Source organism: Lissotriton vulgaris, chromosome 6 (genome assembly GCF_964263255.1).
Source record: "Lissotriton vulgaris chromosome 6, aLisVul1.2, whole genome shotgun sequence".
Taxonomy (NCBI): Eukaryota; Metazoa; Chordata; class Amphibia; order Caudata; family Salamandridae; genus Lissotriton; species Lissotriton vulgaris.
This window is the reverse complement of record NC_141694.1, coordinates 1,073,689,888-1,073,707,324: the sequence shown is the minus strand read 5'-3', so window position 1 is coordinate 1,073,707,324 and position 17,437 is coordinate 1,073,689,888. Positions and strand designations below refer to the sequence as shown.

General features: G+C 43.5%; 1 protein-coding gene across 2 annotated transcripts in view; it reads left to right on the top strand.

The window, feature by feature from the left end:
• Positions 1 to 17,437, top strand: part of TRIM67 (tripartite motif containing 67) — a 526,294-nt gene that overhangs the window by 182,902 nt on the left and 325,955 nt on the right. The window lies entirely within an intron of this gene.

Below are 17,437 nucleotides of genomic sequence, written 5' to 3'. Positions count from 1 at the left end.
CATGTTTCAGAATTTGCATTCCTTGTTCACTGGCACATTCAGGAAACAACAGCAGCTTTGGGGGGACATTGTTAAATACTGTTAAGTCCTGCCCTTGTGGGCGTGTGCAAACTGCCTCCTGGAACTTGTAGTTCCCCCTCGATTTACTCCCAAGTGGGTGCTCTTGTGTCCGTGAATGATAAAAATTAATAACCCCAGTGGGTTGGCGCTGATTGGAAACCACACTTCAGATGCCTTTTAACTGTCCCGCAATGTGTGACTCTCCGTTCTTTACGCACCTCGTGGTTACGAGATGCAGATCTGTGATGCACAGCAGGGCGTCCCCGCGACTGGGAAGAGCCGCTAAAAAAATCCACAACAAGGTTATCCCTTAATGAGGACGCCTCACACAGAGAGTTAAATCACCTCTTTAATTGCAGACTGCAAACTAAGGGGCAGATGTATCAAGAAACCATTTTGCACTTCTCTAATAGCGATTGTTAAGGAATCGCTATTTGAGAAGTGCAAAATGGTATGTATGTAGAATTTCGCTATTTTTTAGCGATTCCTTAAAATTCCTTAATTGCGATTAGCAAATTGCTAATCGCAATTAAGGAATAATTTTCCCATTCATTTCTATGGGCCAGGAGGCCCATAAGAATGATTGTGCAGTAATTCTCAAATTGCGAATTCGCAATTTGCTAATCGCAATTTGAGAATTATTTCAAGGGTGCAGGGGTGTCTCATGGACACCCTGCTGCACCCCTGAAACTTACATGTGTGTGCATATGGCACACATACATGCCCTATGGGCATGTATGTGTGTCACATGCCACCTTCAAAATAGTCATATTTTGTTTTTTAAAAGGATTTCGCAAATTAACACGAACCTCAAATTGGTGTTAATTTGCGATTCCTTAACCCAAATTCGCAATTTAAAAAAGTTTCATACATGCCATTTAAGGAATCGCAAAATTGCGATTCCTTAAATGCATAAGCAAAATAAGGAATCGCAATTTTTTGCGATTCCTTATTTTGCTAATGTGTGATACATCCCAAAAGATGCTAAATGTCCGTTTGCGATTCCTTAAGGCCGAAATTCGCAGAATTTCGGCCTTAAGGAATCGCAAAAGGCTTGATACATCTAGGCCAGAGTGTCCTTCCATCACGGCTCCAAAATGCAGCCATACGCTTTTCAGAATTTGCATTCCTTGCTCACTGGCACATTCAGGAAACAACAGCAGCTTTGGGGGGACCTTGTTAAATACTGTGAAGTCCCGCCCTTTTGATGATGGACGGAACATCTGAATCAATCAAACACTCACACCCAGTCAAAAGATCTGGGTTTAATCCATCACCGTTCTTTAGCCCACTCTGCCACCCCAGTTCAGACATGGCCATATGCAAATCAGTCTGACCCTGTGCCTCATGGGAACAGTCCAGCCCAAACTGCCAAGCCATGTTTTCCCTGGACCGGAAAAAAGCTTCCGAGGACCGGTTTCTGGCATTCCAGCCGACTTCAGCCCGGCTTGCTTGAATCCAGTGGCAAAGTGAGCAAGGGACTCACGTCTGAGCATACCCTGCCACACTTATGGTGGCCAAAAGCAGTACAAAAGGGGGTGGTGATGGACGGAGCATCTGAATCAATCAAACACTCACACCCAGTCAAAAGATCTGGGTCTAATCAATCACCGTTCTTTAGCCCAATCTACCACCCCAGTTCAGACATGGCCATATGCAAATCAGTCTGACCCTGTGCCTTATGGGAACAGTCCAGCCCGAACTGCCAAGCCATGTCTTCCCTGGACCGGAAACAAGCTTCCGAGGACCGGTTTCTGGCATTCCAGCCGTCTTCAGCCTGGCTTGCTTGAATCCAGTGGCAAAGTGATCAAGGGACTCATGTCTGAGCATACCCTGCCACACTTATGGCAGCCAAAAGCGGTACAAAAGGGGGTGGTGATGGACGGAGCATCTGAATCAATCGAACACTCACACCCAGTCAAAAGCCCGAACTGCCATATGCATATGGCCATGTCTGAACTGGGGTGGCAGAGTGGGCTAAAGAACGGTGATGGATTAAACGCAGATCTTTTGACTGGGTGTGAGTGTTTGATTGATTCAGATGCTCCGTCCATCACCACCCCCATTTGTACCTACATGTATATTGAGACAGGTAAAATACCTAAGTGCTCACTGTTTGCACAATATATATCCCAGTGCTGTTCGCCAGTAGGTAGTTATAGTTAGGCGCATGGTTCCATATCAAAAACATTTTTTTGTTTACTATTAACTTTGGCACCATTTGACGAGTCTTCACAAGGTTTCCCGGAAAAAATGTGGACCCCACCCTGTATGTCAATGTTGAAATTTGAGTACTACAGGACCCCTTCCCCTTTCGCAGGCTCATTCACAGTGTCCAGGAGACCCCAGCCACTGTGATACCGTAGTTTTCCTGCTCATGAGAGCACACACCGGGAAGTCTCATGTGCTCCCAACTCGGTGAGAGTAGAAAGCTGCTCCAGCTGGGTTGGAACATAAACGTTTCTCCCTGCCTGCGGTCTCATGGGCATTGAAACACAGAATTGCACTTGCCCAGCGAGAGCAATAGAAAAGCTGCTTTTGCCCTGCGGGAACAATGGCGGCTCCTGCCACACCCAGGATGGGTGCTGGCAGGTGAGCCAGCAGGGATGCAGGGCCTTGGGGCTCCCCCCACAGCCCCTAACGTAAGAAAGGCTGTGGGGTGTCCTGGGAGGTCGCCCAGTTTAAAAAACAAAAAAATGCAGCCCCAAAGAATGGGTCCGCTTGCAGGGCTCCAGAAATGTTGTGGGGTGCTCTGGTGGACACAGGGGTACCCCAATTTCTATAAAAAAATAGATAATTTTTTTTTACCATGTCCCGTGTGCCCCATGGGGCCAGTTGTAGGCAGCCAGTGGGGGCCCTAAGACTTCCCCTGCAGCCCCCAGCGGAAAAAAAAGATATTGGTGCCCGAGGTGGCATGAGATTAGTCACTGGCATCGATCACCCCATAATGCCCTGCAAGGACTTCATGTTTACATTTTTAAACTCCTGGTGGTGCACCTAGAAGGGGCAGGGGCACCACCAAACATTTTCTCAATGTTTTTTGGGTCTGCAGGGAGTGCAACGGCCCCCCAGCAACACTAAAACAGAAACAGTAAGTCACCTCGGTCATAAAATCCATGACCCCAGGAAAACTTACCATATTTTATTAATGCAGTATGCTCTTCAGCTGGAGTGCAGGACCCCTTGTGGGTTTTTTTATCGCTGCATTTTTTGTTTGAAAAGAAATGTTAAAAGAAAGACTCAAAGACATTGATAGTTCAAATAAAACTTTATTTTTTATGACACTCACTTAATTAAAGATTGTAGTGTGTGAATTAATGAAATAGACCTTTGATTATAATTATTGGTGATTTGTTGACGAAGACAATAGGTTTGCTTTATATGTTGACCACTACATAAAGCCAATAAGCCAATTTTTTATATTTTGGTGTTCTGACCAATCGACAAAGTCAGTGAGTCTGTCTTACCTAAAATAAAACCCTTTATAATATAGCATCATACAGTCAGCCTGCGTGCAACCAAACGCCAGATACAAAGGCGGGTGGTAGGGCACTCGCGTGGGGTTGGGCAAAAGGCCTGGCCGCTTGGTGTACAAAATAAATAAAAACATAGTAATTCACTGAAAGAACCATGAGTTCCAGTGGTGTTACTGTTATTTATTGTAATAAGATGGCAGAGGTTAATTCAAGCTTTCCATCCATTACTTTTTTGTATACTTCAGTGTAACACCCTAAATGGGGCAGGTATGCCTAGACGTGGGTCCCTTACACACTACACTGTACCACTGAAACCAAACTATGAGCCCTAATAAGGGCAAAACCTGTCTTAGGTTGCTTGTGTTCCAGTTCAGGGAGGACCTGGTATTGCAGTTCAGGCTGAACTGTTTCCATTGGAATGGGATCAAGACTATTTTGCATAGCTGGGTTCTAATTGAGGTTGTATGGTGTGCGAAATGACAATAGACTGGGATGCGACCCAGTGGGTGAGATTAATTCAAGGATTCCATCCATCACATCTTTGTATACTTTAGAAACCCTCGAGGACAACGCTTAATTTATGCCAGAAATTGCAGGTGGTGGGCACAGCCACTCATTTTTGGGATGGGGACTGGATCATATTGAGCATAACTGTCTCCTTTTGGGACCTGCATGCTTTTCCATGGCTTCAGACAGAGGGAAAAACTGTTTTGATTTAAAGACTGTTCAGAGACCCTTACCCAAGTGCATGGTCTGTCATCAGGTCTCAGGTGATAATGGGACCTCTTATGTTGCTCAGTGATCTTGTGCACTGTGTGCCAAGAAGAATGATAAGACCATAGTTTTTTAAAAGAGCTGGGTCATTGATTCCAGCTAAGGTTATCATAATGTTCTGGGTGTACCGTCCAATGTCAAGCTACCATCTGGTTCTGTGTCAAAGTCAAGCAGATCTTAAGAAGGATCACAATTCACACACTCTTCACTTCAGGTCTCAAGTGCTTGCAGAACCCTGAAATGTATCTTGTGATGCAGGTGTCTTGCCTGCATCCAGCTGTTACTGTTCCTTTTTACTGCAATAGTGTAATCAACCTGTGTTCAAGTTGTAACTAGAAGTTTCTTCCTTGATGGCCATCCTTCACCAACCTTCTAGCATCTTCTTGAATGTCAGGAAGCAGAGCACCTCTCTGGATGCTCATATGTTGGTTGCCAATTTTGTGTCATCGCCTGTTACTCTTAAGCCATTTACTGGAGGGTTCCAGGGTGGGTGAGCATCAATTATGCCTGTCCCCGGTCTGTCCTTCAGTGAAGGAGCACCTGTGACCTTGTTTGATGTGTGAGGGGTAGACTGATGCTCTGCAGAAACTCTGTACATTCCATTATCGCCCTGACAATATGAATCACTGTTTTGAGGACACATATAAAGCAATCGCCTTCCTCACTGGGTTGTATGCCAGAATATCACATGCATAAATATTGTTGGGCATGAAGAAAGTGTTCTAAAAATTGTTTATAAAAAATATTGTCCTATATCGTATCAAGCAGATGTTATGTTATTAGCTCCGATGAGGCAATACTTATGTATATTGTATTTATGACAAGATATGTATGTCAGGTGATATACACAACAATCATACTCTAGTTCCATGCATCTCATTGGTTTGGGGAGATTGAGGTGTGATGTGTCCATGTTGCATCCCTTGATCTTCCACATGCTATACGACCTGTCACCCTATGAAGAGGGAATTTTGTTTTGTTTTTAGTTATCATGAAGTACTCCGGATTGTCAGACTCGTTTCCAGGTTTGTCACTGCAATCATCTGATGCATGCCTACTGCCTCTGCTTTAGGAATGTCATGAACATTTATAGTTGATCACTAGGAGGCTACCACCACTTGGAGCTGATATCTTTAGATTCAAAGGATGCCATTCCATCATTGGGACCAGTTGACTGGCCTGCTATATATTGATGTGCTGTATCTTCCATCATAGACCTGTATCATGGCCTTTGCCAGTTCTTGTCAGCTGCACAATACCAGCAAGGGATGATTATGCGTGACCTTGAAAGCAACAAGCAATACTAAGACATGGTTATACCTTTTAGATGTTAAGTAGGAAGTCCAGATGCTATATTTTCATAGTCAGGTTGTGCTTACTTTCTTCTTGTAGACTCTTGTACTGGATGCTTAGGTGAATATGGATGATGTTCTGAAAGCTTGAAACGTAAGTGTTTCTTTTGTGACCTCTTTGAGTGTGATGATCTTAGACAAAACTGGCTATATCAGCTGCGTCTGAGGTTTTCTGTTCTGGCTGTGTCTTGTGCTCCAAGGGGTTGAGTGCATGGCGTGTCTTGACAGCTATCTTCCAAATTAAAAGCCCCATATAGATACTTCAAAGCAAATCAATACTCATCTAAGTGGACTATCTGCTTCTGTCCCCTCCTCTTGGAGCTGAATACAGTGTCGAACCTTAACACAGCAGCACCAGCAGCTCGCGGGCAGTGACTACTCCACATGGTTGTCCGTGTTAGTATGTGTGATAGTGTTCACAGCCTCATGGAACTGTGATGGCCAACTTCTCAATGTGTGAGTTTTAGTTAGACCTGGTATCTATTGGCGTGATTTACCCGGTCTTTTTGCTTCTGGCTTCCTGTCTTTGACTGTGTGATCAATTTCGTTTTTACTGCTTTTAGGACTCTGGGCATTTTACCTCTGCTGACCAGTGCTAAAGTGCAAGTGCTCCCTGTGTAAAATGTATTGGTGATTGGTTTATCCTAGATTGGCATATTTGATTTACTGGTAAGTCCCTAGTAACGTTCACTGTGTGTGCCCAGGTCCTGTAAATCAAATGCTGCAAGTGGGCCTACAGTGCTGATTGTGCCACCAACATGAGTAGCTATACAAACTTGTCTCAGACCTGCCACTGCAGTGTCTGTGTCTGAAGATTTAAACTGCCATTTCAACCTGGCAAGTGCACACATTTGCCACTCCCAAACCTTGCCTTTTATTACATGCAAGCCACCCCTAACATAGACCCAAGGCAGTCCCATGGGGAGGGTGAAGTGTATTCAAAAGGTAGGACATGTACTGGTTTGTTTTACATGTCTTAATAGTGAAGTACTGCTAATTTCGTTTTTCACAATTGCAAGGACTGATTATTAAATTACGTGTTTGAAATTGACACTTTTAGAAAGTAGTAATTTTCATGCTTAACCATTCTGTGCCTCTGCCTGTCTGTGGAATAAACGTCTGGGTTGACTGACAGTTGGGCTCTTGTGCATTCACTCGAGACAGTCGCAGAAAAGGAGCTGATGGGCTTTCACCAGGCTGATGGGACTTCCTGCGCTAGAGAGGTGGGAGGAGTTTTCACTGACACCTGACTAGGACCGTGCCTGTCATCACACAAAGCTGACTCCAACCCCATGTAGCGTATCTGGAGCCAGGTCAGGGAAAGGCAGGGTCTTGTGCACTACAAAGACTTTCCTTTGAATTTTGCCTACTTCAAAGGCAGAAAGGGTTATAAGTATTGGACTTTTGACACCCCAAAACTATAACACTTCTGGACTGAGGACATTCTGCCAGGAAGAAGAGCTGGATGATGTAGGAGGGACTGCTACTCCACCTGTTGCTTTGTTGTGCTGGCCTGCTGCTTGCTGCTTCTGTCCTAAGAGTGAACAGACTGGACTTTGCTTTCTACATCCTGCTTCCTAGGTTCTCCAAGGGCTTGTGTGTGCTTGGCTCCTGTAATGATGTTTCAGGGTCATCACAGACTTCACCTGCCTGTGTCTGGGCTCTTCCGCTGAGAGTCTTGACCTGCCTAGTGGTGCCAGATCCAATTCCTTGGCCCTTGGAAATGTAACCTGGTGATCTTAAGGAAAAAATCCATGCATCAACTCTGTGCGCCTGTTTTCTCGACACATCGCTGCAAAAGATCGGCGCATTGCCGTTGCCTTCCCCGAAACGTTGGTTCCGCTTTAAGCATCATCCACACTGCAGACCCCAGCTCACTGTCACAGTGCATCAGATGAATCTCTGCAGCTTGAGTCTTGAGCCCTGTGTCGCTGACGTCTGATACACCTGCTCTGACTTCAACGCAGCACCTCCTTCGTGTCTGAGGAATTGATTCAGTGCCTCCTTTGCGTCTGTGAAATCGATGCAGCACCTGCTTCACCGATATTGCATTGATGCAGTGTGTCTGGATTTTCAAGCAATGTGCCTCGATGCCGGCTCTTTATCGACTCTGCACGACAGTAAGGAACCAAGGCAGTGTGACCGGAAACCGACGCCTCACCTCCCCTGCCAGTAAGGAATGGAGGCATCACCTCCTCTGCCAGTAAGGAACTGACTTATCACCTTCCCTGCCAGTAAAGAACCGACACCTCACCTCCCCTGTGTGGTAAGGAACCAACGCATCCCTTTGCTTTTGCAGCGCCTCACCAACCCTGCGCCTTGCACCGTCTGTGATTTTTGATGCATCTAAGGTACTTTGTGCTCAAATGAACGCATCCATTGATTTTTATGGACAAAATTTGCTTAATCTTTTAAAAGTGATATATTTTGACTTGTGTATGTTAGATTTTTGTCGTTTTGGTCTTGTTTTAGTCAGATAAATCTTGGCTATTTTCTAAACTGGTGTGGACTTCTTTTGCAGTGTTTTCACGTTATCACTGTGTGTGTACAAATGCTTTACACATTGCCTCCAGGATAAGCCTGACTGCTTGTACCAAGCTATTAAGGGGGTGAGCAGGGGTTATCTTAGCTGTGTGACTCCCTTGCCCTGACTAGAGTGAGGGTCCCTACTTGGACAGGGTGCAAACCACTGCCAACTAGAGACCCCATTCTAACAGTTAGTAGAATTCCTGGGTATCAATTAGTCATGACTGGGAATAGTCTACTAGCATTAGTCTGCAGCAGTACTGCTCCTCGTCCACACTAGCCTAGAAATTACCAGTAGCTTGGCAACTCTTTTTTGTTTCAAAGTAGGTCCTGAGCCTGTCTTTCTTGATGGCTTGAAAAGCATCATTGTCACTGATACAACTTTCTCACTTCATCGTGCAGCAGTTCTATCAGCATGAGTATGCAAGCATTAGGTCTTCTGCAGTAGGCCACAAATAGAACAACATAAAGGGGAGAGAGTGAGAAGGTAGTGAGTTAGAGAGGAAGGAATAAACAAGAGGTCAGTGAGAAGGGGGAGAAGGGGAAATGACTGGACGAGAGAAAAAGCAAGAAGCGGTGTGTAGGCTGTTGTGTCGACAGTATGTGTGTGTATGGCAATGTGTGTGTGCGTGTGTGTGTTTGCACGCAATGCATCTGTGCGGTTGTGTGTGAGAGAGTAGTGCTTCAGAGAAATTGACTTTATGCCTCAAAATAAGTTAACAATTTGCAGTGATTAAGTTAACCCTTGAGCAAATGCTCATTTCATTCACACTAATGAGTGAGCACCAACACGAACGACACGAGGATCTCATTTTCACCAGTTATAGGCCTCTCTCTCACGCAACAAGTAAACTAAATGCATATGAAATACCACATTATTATTTGTATTTTGAATTCCGGAATGCTCACATTTGCAGGATTCCTTCATGTATCCCTCACTGCTAATACAGCTAATGTTACAGCAGGTCTCAGTATTAAACTCATCTTGCCTGACCCTTGATCAATTATGACAGTATACAGTTATATTTGGAATTGCTGGGGTATGAACTGCATACTTGGGTTCTCCACACGAATTTCAAGCTGTTGCTCTCTATCCCTCCTGAGGACAGGGGCTTTTCAGTCTTAGTCTCAGAATATGCTTAACGATATGGGGCAAATGTCTTACCTGGGCAGGGTTTACCTCATTTGAAAGCACCAACCTCTGACATAAACCCATTCTTCCCCTAGAGCTGTAAACACCCTCTGTGGTCTCTTGTGTCAGACGGTAGTCTGTTACCCCCCTTTAGAACGGGCTAATCACATTTTTATTCATGGTTGATGCCTGAAGAGGTCCTCCCAGTACCCTCTTTTTGGGGTGTCAGATGGGACAGGAGGAACCTGATGGGAGTCAGTAGCAAACCTACCCATGGAATGTTGTTTTACTAGCCATGGTCAAAGCTGGCCGGATTAGTGCCTGTCCAGGATTAGAAGACAGATGGAGGCGGGTGTTTCTTTGTACCAGCCCCATTATTTATGGGGTAACTTGGATGCATGACTGTTGCTCTACACGTCTTTTTTTCATTTTATTTAAGTTGTCAACAAAAATAAAGTTGTTAAGAAACAAAGCAACAATACTGCACATTCCATACCCATGGCAGTACAGAGAAATACATGCATTTGTGAGAAGCCATTATCAGTAACATGCACACAGGACTAAAACATCACATAGGTATTAGGGGGTTTCAATGAGGCCCTTCGCAGCTCTTACATGGAAGCCCCCTGTTCACATTATGTAACCCAGCCTAATAATGTGTAATTTATCTCAAGGCAGCCAGTCTTCCCTGGAGAAATGGCCTCACTTGTCTCTTTGATGTGCAACAGAACAACACATGTACAAGAAGTATCCTTTCAACTGATTAAACACTAGACCTAGTCCAGCAAGGACAGTGGTGAACCCCTTCCTCAGCACAAAGCAACCCTCCTCTTGAGCAGCAACAAAGCCAGTGTCATATATGTATATCACAAGGGCCCACAGGGGGGATGGTCAAAGATCATAGTCAATTATCAGCGAAAAATACCTGAAAAACCCTATGCCAGAATTTCCCTAGTGAGTCATAACTAAGCCAAGTCAATAAAAATCTGCTTCACTCTGATGGTATTTTCCTGCATGCTGGGTCTGCCTACAATCAAGCTTTGCAACGAAAACTAGGGCACCCTATATTCCCTAGAACAAGGGTAATAAAGAAAGAATGAAAAAGGATCTGCTAGGAAATCTTTGATACAATTTAACAAGTAATGGGTCAAATTTAGCATGAAGGATGAAACAATCAGCCAATCTTAACAAAAAAGGACCAAGAAATCCTCCAAAATGAGGATGTTCAGTTTTGTATTTGAAGTAAGAAATTAAATAGACTGATCATCACACTGTAATAAAGCATAGGTGCTCCACGTGACTGCGCAGTGTAAGTGGAAATCAGTGTCATACAAAATAACAAAAATGTACAAAACCAATAAGCATTTACAATATGCACATGAGGCCAATACAAATAGAGTGCAAGAATGAATCAATCCCAAACTGAATGATATGGCATTTGAGTTTGGAAGTGTTTCAAGTAAAAAAACAAAAATGGGTAAGCCCATGTAGTGTCGAGAATTCCTGTCAGAACATTTTTCCTTTTTACAATCAAGCGGCCTTTAATGCTGACTGTGTATAGTATACCTGTGGAGAAGCTTGAAATGTGGCCGTCTATGTTTACTGTTAAGTGATACAACATGTTTTTACGTAATGTAAAATGTCTATTTCTCATCAATTAGAGGAAGACCTTGATTCCTCAACCCAGAGCCACCTAGATAAACGCCAGTCCACTGACATAGCACTGAGCACGGTGTTTCATATACGAGAAAAAGACATTAGGAATTTGTTGGCTGCTCTTTAGCTTCTGTTGGCAAAGAGGGTAACAGGCTTGCATCGCAAGATGGAGTTGGAAGTATAAAAATATAGGTACTGGGGTCCAATTAGACCTACTTTTAAATTGTGATAAAGGTATAAACTTGCCCTCTGCAAACATATCACACATACACTGCAGGGTCAACTGTGAACGGACCTTAGGTTATGACGTGATCAGGAGTTGTGAGTTGTTACTCTTGGGGCGTTCAGCTGATTCTACTGATGTGATGTCACTCCAAGTATCTAGCCCTCATCCTTTTTCAGATCGTACAGGTTAGTGATCCTATGATGTAGACAGTTTGTCAGATATAGGGGCTGGGTAATATCGAGCTTAGAGGAGAAGCAGTTGCACCATCTCTTTCGAGTGTCAGATGTGGAAGGTAAGGATAGGTCGAAATCAGAACTCAGAAGAGATCAAAGTGTCCCCTTTGAATCTAAAGTTTAAAATGGGGGACCAACAATCCCAATCTACCATAGGGTGGTGGGTAGTATCAACATCTCCCAGTTAAAGTGGCCTTGTTTATTAGCCTGCATCGGGTTCAGCATAAATGACGTCTTCAGCATCTTAACCTCTTCGCTGTGGGGGTTAATACCCCGCTGTGCTGGGGGCAGGGGGGAGCGCACAGCGCCCCCATGTTCATGACGAGCTGAGCTCGTCATGAGCTACGGCGCTCCTGTGCTCATGACAAGCTCAGCTCGTCACAGGTGTATTGCCTCCCACGGAACGCTCAGCACAGCGGGGGAATTCTCCCCGCACCTGAGCGATCCACGGGCCATGACGAGCTGAGCTCATCATGAGCACGGGAGCGCTGTGGCTCGTGACGAGCTCAGCTCGTCATGAGCATCTAAGAGGCTAAAGAACTTACAGGTCAGCAATATAGGTATATTTAAGAATACATAAAAAAGATTCAGGAGTACTACGATCTTTAGGATCAAAACAACCCCGCTATTGAACGCTAAAGCGAGTTCCCAAAGTAAATCTGGCACTGGGCCTATCCAAGCCCTCCTATGGAGGCCAGCCACTTGGTAGAATGTCTGTGGCTATATATGACACAGTAATGAACAAATAACTATAAAGATGTGCAAGGCTAGAATTAGTTTAAGAAATAGTTTGTTGATATTACTATAAATCAAACTGCATATACAGAATTAGACACACCTATGAGGCATATTTACTAGTTGCTGCGCTGCACTGCATGAAAGGGAGAAGGCGGAAATGCTCCACGTTTACAAAGGTATGGAGCATTTCTGCTCCATCCTTGTGCTGGTGCGCTGTGTACTGCCTAGTGCCAACACAGACACCCTTGCACCATAGTGCAAGAGTGCCTGCATTTCAGACACGATTGTTATGTGCAGGAAGGGACACTTTCCCGCAAAAAAACAATCCTTAGAGACACTTTTCTCTTTCTACATGTGGAAAGAGAGAATAACAAGGAGAAATAAAGATATCTCTGCTTGTAACGCCTCATTTGGTAAGTCGTGGCATTTTGACGGATTCCCAGGTTTATAAGTCTTGGGGCTAGATGTATGAAGCTCAAATGGGTTCGCAAACGCCGAAATTCGCGTTTGCGAACTCATTTGAGCAAAATGGTATGTATGTAGCAAATTTTAGTGCAAAATAAGGAATCGCAAATTTGCTATTCCTTATTTTGCGATTGCATGCAAGGAATCGCAAAATTTGCGATTCCTTATTTTGCGATTGCATGTAAGGAATCGCAAAATTTGCGATTCCTTAAATGCAATTTATGATGCCAAAAAAATTGCTAATTGTCCCTAAGGAATCACAAATTACCACCAACTTCAAGTTGGTGGTAATTTGCAAATTTCTTGAAAAATGCCCATTTTTGCATTTTTCAAAGTGCCATGTGATGCACATACATGCCCTTAGGGCATGTATTTGCACCACATGTGCACCCATGCTTATTTCGGGGGTGCAACAGGGTGTCCTTTGGACACCCTTGCACCCTTGAAATTATTCTCAATTTGCGATTAGCAAATTGCGAATCGCAAATTGAGAATCATTTCACATTCAGAGGCCCATAGAAATGAATGGGAAATTATTCCTTAATTGCGATTAGCAATTTGCTAATCCCAATTAAGGAATTTTAAGAAATCGCTAAAAAATAGAGATTTCTACATACATACCATTTTGCAATTCTCAAATAGCGATTCCTTAAAAATCGCTATTTGAGAATCACAAAAGTGTATCTTGATACATCTAGCCCTTAGTAAATCTGGGAATATACCAATACCCATGGATGCCCATGGTTCCTCCATGGAACGCCACCCAAATTAAATTGTAATGGAATGCAGCCCAAGCAGCTTCCTTCTGTTACATTTGTTTGCAAAACCACGCAAGGCAGCGCAAATCAGACTTTGTAACTAATAGGGAAGCCTTTGTATTTTCCTTTCGTCACTTTGCATGATGCAAGGACAACGCCAAGGCTTTGTCAATCTGGGCCTCAATGCGCCTGCTCCATATATATATTCAGAAGACAAAAAAGTAAGATTTTTTAAAAGAATTTATAACTAAATTAAGGTACTGTGTTTTTTTTTAGTAACTCATGCATGTCAAATTTATAAAAATAAGACGAGACGGGAGAAAAAGCTGTGTTGTTGGTTAGATAAAAGATGTATTTATTCTATATGATTTCATCTAGAATAATTTAACGCATGTGAAAAAAGATCGCAGTTAATCTAGGCCAAAGGTAAGAAGAGGTGAAGTGAACAAGACAGAAAGGGCTGGGGCCACTGCAGGTATCACTCAGTCAGAAAATTCATATAACAAAATATGATTTCAAAATAAAAGAAAATACACAATTTGTTTTCAGACAAACGTAATGTATGTTAAAACGTGGAACATTTTGAGGCACAAAGAAATTTGGCCACTTTCAGGTTTAACTCATTTAGGTGGGAATCTAGCACTCTGTTCAAATTTATGTAAGTATATATGTATGTATAGAGTTTTCTGCACTGCATTCAGTGCTTAATTTGAGCCAGTGGTTGCCGGTGGGTGCCACTGTCACTCATTTTTGGGGACTGGCACTTATTTTTCCCTCATCAAACATTTCCTGAGTGCAGGAGAGGGAGAAACACCCAAACAGGAAAGAGGGAGGAAGAGAAAGACGGAAAAACTGTTATAAGGCGAGAAAGCAGAAGAGGGAGATTAAGAGCCAGGGAGTATCTGGTAGTAGAATAATGGTGCATGAGGTGGATTCAGGACTACGCAACAGTAGCGGCTCCTCTAGGGAGTGCTGCGGTGCGGGGGCGATGACGGGGCAGGGTGGGGGGTAGTAAACTCCGGCATACGGCTGAACAGAGTTAAGTAAATAAATACATAAAACAAATTACATTGCGTGCGCTGCATCCCGATTGCAATCAGTGTGAAGTGTTGAGTGACTCACATTTGGGGAGCTGTCCCCCTAGGACAGCTTCCCCTTTGGGTATCGTTTTGGTGGCCTCGAGGGAGCAGGCAGTGATCTGACCATGCCTGCTCCCCTGATGTCTTTGCAAAAGGGAATACTTTTTTTTAAGCAACACCTGGGCATTTAAGTGTGTTGAGAAAAAGTTTATAAATTGGGAAAGCAATGCAGGGATGGAGATCTGCAGTGCCTTGCTGCCTCCATTCCTGTACTTGCAGCCAATCACAGGGAGGCACAAACAGAGACCTGCCTAATTAATATTCATTAGGCAGGTTGTTTTGAGAACACCTGAGAATGTACATTTCCGAAGCAACCTGGTAGCGCATAGATCGAATCACAAATTGCATTCCCATTGCGTACATTTCACATCCCTCATCTGCAAAATACATTGGACCCCACAGTGGCGGTTGCCACATTAAAGAGGTGGTGAGGCAGGTGGAAGGGGTGCAGGAGAGGGAGAGTACACGGGGGTAATACATTTATAAAAATTAAATAAAGACTTACCTGGAGCTGCCGCCAGCATTCCGCCTTCCGCCTCCCCCATCACGTCTTGTCCTTCCTGGTCCCAGCAAGCACTGGGGCCTCATCACGGACTTCCTGTGCAATCCCCGCTATGAGAGCAGTACTGGGATTTGCCTGAGCTGGCTGGAAAGATGCTTTCCTCACACCAGGGAGTCTGTGGAGAAACTTAAGTGCGCATGTGTGTTTTGGTCGGCCTGAGATGGCGGGCCAAACACATTTGCGCCCTTAGGCAGCGCACAAACCACTCATTATCCCCCTTCCCGGCCCCTCCGTGCACGAGCTGGATCAAAGCTGGCGAATAAAAAATACAACGATGCTAGAACATCGTTGTATTTTTAATTTGGTGGCTCAGAGCCAGGCTGTGGGGCCCTAAGATTTCGATTTTCCAGGTACCTGAAAAAGTCATGCCCTTCATTAATAAGTGCTGAATCAAGGACCCCTTAAACTCCTTACTCGGATTATATCAGGCATCATTATCACATGGTGGTGTGAATTTATATTTACTATCAGGAACCCCTTGCACTGAGCCAAAATAATCCAAGAAAGAGATCATCTGGAGGCCCACACACATTATCTTTTTTGACGCATATTTTTGAACAGAGAAGTGTGTGAGCGTCTTTTCTGCCTATATGTAAAACAAAACTCTAGTTTTACAGCAATTTAAGAAATCTATCACCCATCCATATCGGAAATTCTCTTCATTATGACAAAAGCTAAATTTTTGACAGCGGAAAGACGTTTTACTCTTTTCTTCCTTAAGGATATTCATATTAAGAAAGCATTTTTCTCATAACTAAGTTATACTGACAAGTTAAATGGTGTACTAGGAAAAAGCACTTTCAAAGAATACAGATATATCTAATTGTTTTACCCATTCTGTGACTATGCGTTGATACATAAGGGACACAGTTTGGTGGATTCCCAATGATGAACCACCCTGTGGTTAAGTGCCTTTGTGTGGGCATCCTGACTGCCCAGCACATAGGCACTTGACCAAATTTCCTAATTCAGAGATAAGAGACCTAATTATGAAATTGTCTTATAATTGTAGAAAAAAATGTCTGGATGAATGGCAACAGAAGCGCAACACATTTTCTAAAAGCAATTTAAAATTGGTGTGGTCACAAAGATGATATAATGCGGATAATTTACGATGTGCATGCAATAAATTATAATGTCTGTGTGCTTTAATATATATTTTTTTAACCCTCCTTGAAAAAATAGCTGTATGGACTGCATATAATGAATGGCTGTGTTGTCGCATTCAAGGCAGACACTTTAGCACATTCCTTTTTGTCTTACCAGATTTTAGCCACAATAGCAAGGGCTTTTAGTAAATATTAATTTAGTATTTTGTCTTGGACCTCTGAATAACTCTAAAGAGTCCACGTTATGGTATTTCTGCCAGAGAAATCCTAATGCTTACTGTATTAAAACTGGAAGCACATTTCAACATGTTGATCCCTTGACACAACTCATGCATAAAAAACATCCTACCATAAGACCATAAGAGTTCCAAGGGGTTCATTTGGAACTTAGACCACTGGCTACCACAAAGCCCCACCTGCCTGCCTCAATTTGCAAACATTGGCCACTTTTGTAGGTATCTCATACACTGATGGGGAGCAACTTTTATTTTGGTGCTTGGGCCTATTTTTCCGGGCCTATTTTCTGAATGAGCCCGACCCTGTTGGTAACTTTTTTTGAAGTACATGCTATCACTAACTCATCTTTGAGGATAAGCTCAATACCAGCACATTAAAAAAAAAGTAGGATTCTTCCTTTGTTAAAAAAGCCAAATCTAAATCCTGAATTCCTTGTGAATTACAGACCAGTACCTCACTTGTGGAGCTTTTGGAACACGCTGTGTTTAAACTGCTCTAATCATTTGTTGACTATCAGAATCTCCTCCATTCTATGGATTCTGGTTCCGGAGCAGGAAGCAATAGAGAAAATATGGTCAGTGCAGTATGATTTACGAAGCTTGTCTGACCTTGATACAGCAGCAGAGCTGATCTTAATAGATTTAGCAGCCACATTTGATACCATGGAGCATCCGATGTTCCTTGATCGTCTCCCTAGTTTCAGTATCCAGGATCTGGCTATGAAATGGCTTCAGAGTTGTCTGCAGGGTCCATAGCTCAGGTTTAACTTGGCCCTTATTTATCAGAGGCAAGGCCCGGACTTGTGGCATCCCCGTTGCTGTTCAAGCTGTATATGGTACCATCAGAAAACCTTATTACAGTTCTCATGTATGCAGATGGCACCCACATTTTATTTGTGGTAGATGGCAACTCTAGTGTAAGAGCCACGAATCTTTATAATTACATGGCTAATGTCCAGTGATGGACGTCCCAAAATCAGTTCTAACCGAATCGA